The sequence below is a fragment of the Musa acuminata genome, unplaced genomic scaffold (assembly GCF_036884655.1).
Source record: "Musa acuminata AAA Group cultivar baxijiao unplaced genomic scaffold, Cavendish_Baxijiao_AAA HiC_scaffold_1136, whole genome shotgun sequence".
NCBI lineage: Eukaryota > Viridiplantae > Streptophyta > Magnoliopsida > Zingiberales > Musaceae > Musa > Musa acuminata.
This window is the reverse complement of record NW_027021348.1, coordinates 9,324,288-9,331,787: the sequence shown is the minus strand read 5'-3', so window position 1 is coordinate 9,331,787 and position 7,500 is coordinate 9,324,288.

Genomic DNA, 7,500 nt, shown 5'->3' with positions numbered 1-7,500 from the left:
GCGCAACGCAAGAACAGGCCAAAAACTGGCCAAAACGGCCCAAAAACGGGCCAAAACTGGCCATTTTTGGCTGCGCGAGCGAGCGGCGAGTGGCGGACAGCAAGCGAAGCGAGAGGCAGCACCGTCCCTGCTATACGAAAGCCCCATCCAGCCCTGTGCCACCCGGGGGGTTCCAGGGTGCTGAGATGGCTGACATTTTGCTCCGCTCACGACGGTCGCCGCACCACGCAAGAACAGCCCAAAAACAGGCCAAAACGGCCCAAAAACGGGCCAAAACTGGCCATTTTTGGCTGCGCGAGCGAGCGGCGAGCGGCGGACAGCGAGCGAAGCGAGAGGCAGCACCGTCCCTGCTATACGAAAGCCCCATCCAGCCCTGTGCCACCCGGGGGGTTCCAGGGTGCTGAGATGGCTGACGTTTTGCTCCGCTCACGATGGTCACCGCACCACGCAAGAACAGCCCAAAAACAGGCCAAAACAGCCCAAAAACGGGCCAAAACAGGCCATTTTTGGCTGCGCGAGCGAGCGGCGAGCGGCGAACAGTGAGCGAAGCGTGAGGCAGCACCGTCCCTGCTATACGAAAGCCCCATCCAGCCCTGTGCCACCCGGGGGGTTCCAGGGTGCTGAGATGGCTGACATTTTGCTCCGCTCACGACGGTCGCCGCGCCACGCAAGAACAGCCCAAAAACAGGCCAAAACAGCCCAAAAACGGGCCAAAACAGGCCATTTTTGGCTGCGCGAGCGAGCGGCGAGCGGCGAACAGCGAGCGAAGCGTGAGGCAGCACCGTCCCTGCTATACGAAAGCCCCATCCAGCCCTGTGCCACCCGGGGGGTTCCAGGGTGCTGAGATGGCTGACATTTTGCTCCGCTCACGACGGTCGCCGCGCCACACAAGAACAGCCCAAAAACAGGCCAAAACAGCCCAAAAACGGGCCAAAACAGGCCATTTTTGGCTGCGCGAGCGAGCGGCGAGCGGCGAACAGCGAGCGAAGCGTGAGGCAGCACCGTCCCTGCTATACGAAAGCCCCATCCAGCCCTGTGCCACCCGGGGGGTTCCAGGGTGCTGAGATGGCTGACATTTTGCTCCGCTCACGACGGTCGCCGCGCCACGCAAGAACAGCCCAAAAACAGGCCAAAACAGCCCAAAAACGGGCCAAAACAGGCCATTTTTGGCTGCGCGAGCGAGCGGCGAGCGGCGAACAGCGAGCGAAGCGTGAGGCAGCACCGTCCCTGCTATACGAAAGCCCCATCCAGCCCTGTGCCACCCGGGGGGTTCCAGGGTGCTGAGATGGCTGACGTTTTGGTCCGCTCTCGACGGTCACCGCGCAACGCAAGAACAGGCCAAAAACTGGCCAAAACGGCCCAAAAACGGGCCAAAACTGGCCATTTTTGGCTGCGCGAGCGAGCGGCGAGTGGCGGACAGCGAGCGAAGCGAGAGGCAGCACCGTCCCTGCTATACGAAAGCCCCATCCAGCCCTGTGCCACCCGGGGGGTTCCAGGGTGCTGAGATGGCTGACATTTTGCTCCGCTCACGACGGTCGCCGCGCCATGCAAGAACAGCCCAAAAACAGGCCAAAACGGCCCAAAAACGGGCCAAAACTGGCCATTTTTGGCTGCACGAGCGAGCGGCGAGCGGCGGACAGCGAGCGAAGCGAGAGGCAGCACCGTCCCTGCTATACGAAAGCCCCATCCAGCCCTGTGCCACCCTGTCACGACCTTAGCTGGAATTGCCTAAGGCGTGCGGCACCCTTGCGGCCAAAGACGCGAACTTAGCTTGCGTTGCCTAAGTCGCGAGTCACCCGTGCGGCAAAGACGCGAACTTAGCTTGCCTTGCCTAAGTCGCGCTTCGCCCTTGCGATCTTGCTCCGCAAGGATCAGCCCACTTTGTAACCTCTCGCAGGTCCCGAAGGACCTGTAAAAGAGAAAGAGAGTTAGATCGAAAGAACGAGCAACGGACACGTCCCGAAGTCTCGCGAAAAGGAAAGCTTTACAAGCAATTCATCGAACACCTTGTGTGCACAAGAGAAAAGAGGGAGAGGGGGGAAAAGCAAGGCTTTCAAGGATGAACGAACAGCTGCAAGCCCACAAACAGCCGCTCACCTGGTCCCGGACGCAACACCAAGTTCCCGTAAAGGTCACGTGCGAACTTGCGAAAGAGTGTTCAACGCCCGGTATATAACCGAAGCCCCATCCAGCCATGTGCCACCCGGGGGGTTCCTGGGTGCTGAGATGGCTGACGTTTTGGTGAGCGGAGGCAGCACTCCGCTCACCTCCCGCGGCACGCGAAAACGAAGCCGTTTTGGGCTGTTTTGGGGCTGTTTTGCTCGGTTCGGTGAGCGATCGCTTTGCAACGCTGCAGCTTGTTCGAACTTACATATTTACAAGCAAAATGACCCAAAACCATGAGAAAACATGCTGTTGGGCAGCTGTACATGCGGGTGTGAGCGACGAACGGTTCGTTGAACGGAGTTGTTGCGGGTGCGCGACGACCGTTCGTGACATTCTCCCCCACTTAAACTGTCGACGCCCTCGTCGACGCTTGTTGGTAGGCGTTGATGACTTCTTCTTCATGTCGCAGGGCGTCTTCAGGCTCCCAACTGGCTTCAGTTCGGGGAAGCTTTCGCCACTTCACCAAGTACTCTGTCTGTTCCGCTCCGTTGGGTAGCTTTATCTTGCGATCCGCCAGAATGGTTTCCACTCGCTTCTCGTAGGAGGCTGTGATGGGAGGTAGCCGAGTTGGAACACTTCGAGAAGCGTCTTGCGGATCCGAATGGTAGGCCTTCAGGTTGCTGGCGTGAAGAACGTTGTGAATTTTGAACCACGCCGGCAGCTGCAACTTGTAAGAAACATTGCCTACCCTGCTGATAATTGGGAAGGGGCCTTCATACTTACGCACCAATCCTTTGTGAACTCTGTTCCTGAAGAATTGGAGTGATGCTGGTTGGAGCTTTACCAACACCAAATCGCCAACTTTGAACTCTTGCGGTCGCCTTCCCAAGTCGGCCCACTTCTTCATCCTCTTTGCCGCCTTCTCCAAGTAAGCCCGCGCAATATCTGCATTTCGGTGCCACTCCTTTGCGAAATGATAGGCTGAAGGACTACTTCCAGTATACCCAATTGCCATGGTGTGCGGAGTCGACGGTTGTTGTCCAGTGATAATTTCGAAGGGGCTCTTGTTGGACGCAGAGCTCCGCTGCAAGTTGTAGGAGAATTGGGCAATGTCCAACAGCTTCACCCAATCTCGTTGATTGGCACTCACGTAGTGCCGGAGATATTGCTCCAAGAGCGAATTTATTCTTTCAGTCTGACCATCCGTCTGGGGGTGGAGGCTTGTAGAGAAGTATAATTTTGATCCCAACAATTTGAATAGCTCGGTCCAGAATCGTCCTAGAAACCGAGCGTCTCGATCACTAATGATATTGTGTGGGACTCCCCAATACTTCACTACGTCCCTCATCATCAGTCTGGCCGCCTCTTCTGCTGAACAGTGTAGGGGAGCAGCAATGAAAGTTGCATACTTCGAAAACCGATCGACCACCACGAGTATCGATCCGAGTCCCCCTACAGGTGGCAAACTTGATATGAAGTCTAAGGAAATGCTCTCCCATGGCCTTTCTGGTACGGGCAACGGCTCCAAAAGCCCCACCGGCTTCCGCTGCTCCACCTTGTCTTGTTGGCAAGTAAGGCATGTTCGAACATACTCCTCCACATCAATCCCCATCTTTGGCCAGTAGAAGGCCCTCTCCACGAGAGCCAACGTTCTGTGAATGCCGGGGTGTCCAGCCCAAAGGGAATCGTGACACTCTTTCAAGAGTTCACGCCTTAGATTGTCCACTCGGGGAACATAAACCCTATTCCCTTTTGTGTAAACAAGTCCCTCCTGGACCCAAAATCGTCGTGCCTTGCCTTCTTTGATGAGCTGCATCAGGATAACTGCCTGGGGATCACTATACAGTCCATCTCTGATTCGGGAAAGGAAGGTGGAGTGTAACTGACTTGCTTGGCCTCTGCCCTCCAGTTGTGCAGCATTCACGCATTCCACTTTCCGACTCAGTGCATCGGCCACGACATTCGCCTTCCCGGGCTTGTATTCCATTGCCATGTCGAATTCGGCCAGGAAGTCCTGCCACCGTGCCTGCTTTGGTGAGAGTTTCTTCTGAGTTTGGAAATAGCTCAGGGCGATGTTGTCTGTCCTCAGCACAAATCGTGACCCAAGGAGGTAGTGTCGCCAAACTCGTAGGCAGTGGATCACCGCTGTCATCTCCTTCTCATGCACTGGATACCGCCTCTCGGTCTCGTTGAGTTTGCGGCTCTCGTAGGCCACCGGATGACCTTCTTGCATGAGTACTCCACCAATAGCGAAGTCCGAAGCATCTGTATGGACTTCAAAGGGCTCTCCATAGTTTGGCAATTTGAGCACTGGTTCTTCTAGAACAGCAGCCTTCAGATCTTGGAATGCTATCTCACATTTGTCAGACCACTTCCAAGGCTGCTCCTTCTTCAGCAACTCCGTCAGTGGGGTTGCCCGCTTCGAATATCCAGCAATGAAGCGTCGATAGTAGTTGACGAAACCAAGGAAGGATCTCAACTCTGGCACCTTCTTTGGAGTTCGCCATTCCGTAACTGCTTGCACCTTCGACTTGTCCATCCGGATGGAGCCATCACCGATTCGGTGCCCCAAGAACAGGATCTCAGTCTGAGCAAAGTAGCATTTCTCCCTTTTTACGAACAAAGTGTTCTCCCTGAGAACCTTGAAAATCGTCCGAAGGTGCTTGACGTGCTCCTCGAGCGTTTGGCTGTAAACGACGATGTCGTCCAAGTAGACGACCACGAACTTATCCAAATACTCCTTGAATAGCTGGTTCATGAGAGTACAGAATGTTGCCGGAGCGTTGGTTAAGCCGAAAGGCATCACCAAGAACTCAAACGCTCCATATCTGGTCACACATGTAGTCTTTGCTTCGTCGCCTTCAGCAATGCGCACCTGCCAATACCCCGACCGAAGGTCGAGTTTTGAGAAATACTTCGCCTTGCCCAATTGGTCGAACAAGTCCGCGATGAGCGGAATGGGATACTTGTTCTTCACTGTTACTTTGTTGAGGGCTCGGTAGTCGACGCATAATCGGAGACTCCCATCTTGTTTCTTCTGAAAGAGAACTGGAGCTCCGAAAGGTGCTTTTGAGCTACGGATGAGACCACCACTTAGCAGTTCACCTAACTGCTTTCTGAGTTCTGCCAACTCTGGCGGGGCCATGCGATAGGGTGGTCTCGCTGGAGGCTTCACTCCTGGCTCCAGCTCAATACTGTGATCCACGCCTCTGCGTGGCGGAAGAGTCTTCGGCAACTCAGGTGGCATAACGTCTTTGAACTCCTTCAGGACGTTCGCCACCACAGCAGGTTCTTGAATGGCTTCTTCGTTGAGTGGCTCTAGCTTCATAGCAGCCACGAATGTCAGTTCGCCCTTCCGCACCCCTTTCTTCAATTGTAATGCCGAAATATGTTGGGGCTCCTTGGTTCCTCTCCGAGAGACGGGAACCACGCAGGGATCATCGCCTCCCATCATACATAGGGAATTCAAGAACGGCATCGGCACCAACTTCGCCGCGTGCATAAACTCCATTCCAAGAATCACTTGGAAGTCGTCTAATGGCACGGCCATCATGTTGGTGTTCCCGCTCCAAGTCCCGATTTTGATGGGAACTCCCTTCGCCAACCCGGAGATTCGCCTGGCCTCCGAGTTCACTGCTTTCATTCGGCTTGGGCTCTTCTCCAATGTCAACCCAAGTCGTTGTGCTTCACGATCGGCTATGAAGTTGTGGGTAGCGCCCGTGTCCACCATTGCACGGGTCGTTTGGCCATTCAGCTTGATGTCCACATACATCAGTTCACTACTTCCTGCTTTTTGTGCCTTCGTCTTCATGTTCTCCCCCACTTGACCCCGCATAGCGTTCAACAAACGCATTGCTCCCATTCGGGGTCCTTGCGACTCTTCATCGTCGCTGCTGGATTCGGAACTGCTTGAGCTAGGGGCAACAGCTTTGCCCTTGTCCGATCGGGGAGGGTGGATGGAAGCTGTCAAAGCGTTGAGTGCCTGCTTCTGTGGGCACTCCCTTACCATGTGCGGTCCTCCGCACAAGAAGCATCCTCCAGGTTTTGAGGCCTTGCCTTTTGGGTTCGGCCCTTTGTGGGAGCTCTTCTTCTTCTGTTCGCCCCCGAGCTCCTTCCCTCGAGAATGTTTTTGAGGGCGATTGCTTGAAGATTGTTTCCTTCTCGCTGGGTCTTCAGAGGAAACGAAGTCGGTGAGCCTTTCTGCAGCTGCAATTGCCCCGACCACGTCGGTAACATTCCTTCGATTCAGCTCTTGCTGAGCCCATGGTTTCAAACCATCAAGGAAACTGAACAACTTGTCCTTCTCGGACATGTCCTGTATGTCCAGCATTAGTGCAGAAAACTGCTTTACATAGTCTCGGATGGTGGTACTTTGGCGGAGTTGTCTCAACTTCCTTCTTGCGACGAACTCTGTGTTCTCCGGTAGGAACTGAGTTCTCAACTCCCGCTTCAAGTCTTCCCATGTGTCGACTCGACACCGACCTTGTTGGATTTCCTCCCAACGAGTTCGCCACCAAAGTTTCGCATCTCCGTTCAGATACATTGTTGCTATTGAAACTTTGGTATCTTCAGAATCGGGTCTCGTAGCTCGGAAGTATTGTTCCATGTCAAACAGAAAGTTCTCGAGCTCCTTGGCATCTCTGGCCCCTCCGTATCCATGGGGCTCAGGTGCCCTCAAGTTTTGTGGCGGTGCAACGCGGGTGTTGCCTCCTCCCGCATTTAGCGTTCTTGTGAGCATAGCCACCTTCGCCGTGAGTTCCGCCACAACATCTTGTAAGTGCTGCACGGAGTCCTTGGTGTCATCGGACAGTCGGTCGACTAGGGCCTCGACCTTGTCGATCCTGGACTCCGCTTCCTCTTGCGAGCTCTCTACCCCAACAAGTCTTTGTTGGCCATGGTAGAGTTCCTCCATGCTCGCTTCCAGAACATCCAGGCGGGTTTCCGCCGTCGTGAGTCTCTCCTTATGACTCTTTTTCCCAGTTAGTGCACCAGATTGCGCTTCCTCCGCTCGCGGAGAGTTGCCAACTTCTCGCTCATCCTGTTCGCTGCCGCGATCCTCATGAGCGGCTCCAACAGCATGAGAGCGAGTGTGCACATGCAGCCCACCTGCGGCTGCTTGGGGCAAGGGTCCGGCCTGCCCCGTCTTGCTTGATTCGCCACGATGCTTTGCCATGGCGAAGTTGCGAAGTTCGTTCGCTGTTCGATCGAAGAGCTTGCCCGCTCTGATACCACAATGTCACGACCTTAGCTGGAATTGCCTAAGGCGTGCGGCACCCTTGCGGCCAAAGACGCGAACTTAGCTTGCGTTGCCTAAGTCGCGAGTCACCCGTGCGGCAAAGACGCGAACTTAGCTTGCCTTGCCTAAGTCGCGCTTCGCCCTTGCGATCTTGCTCC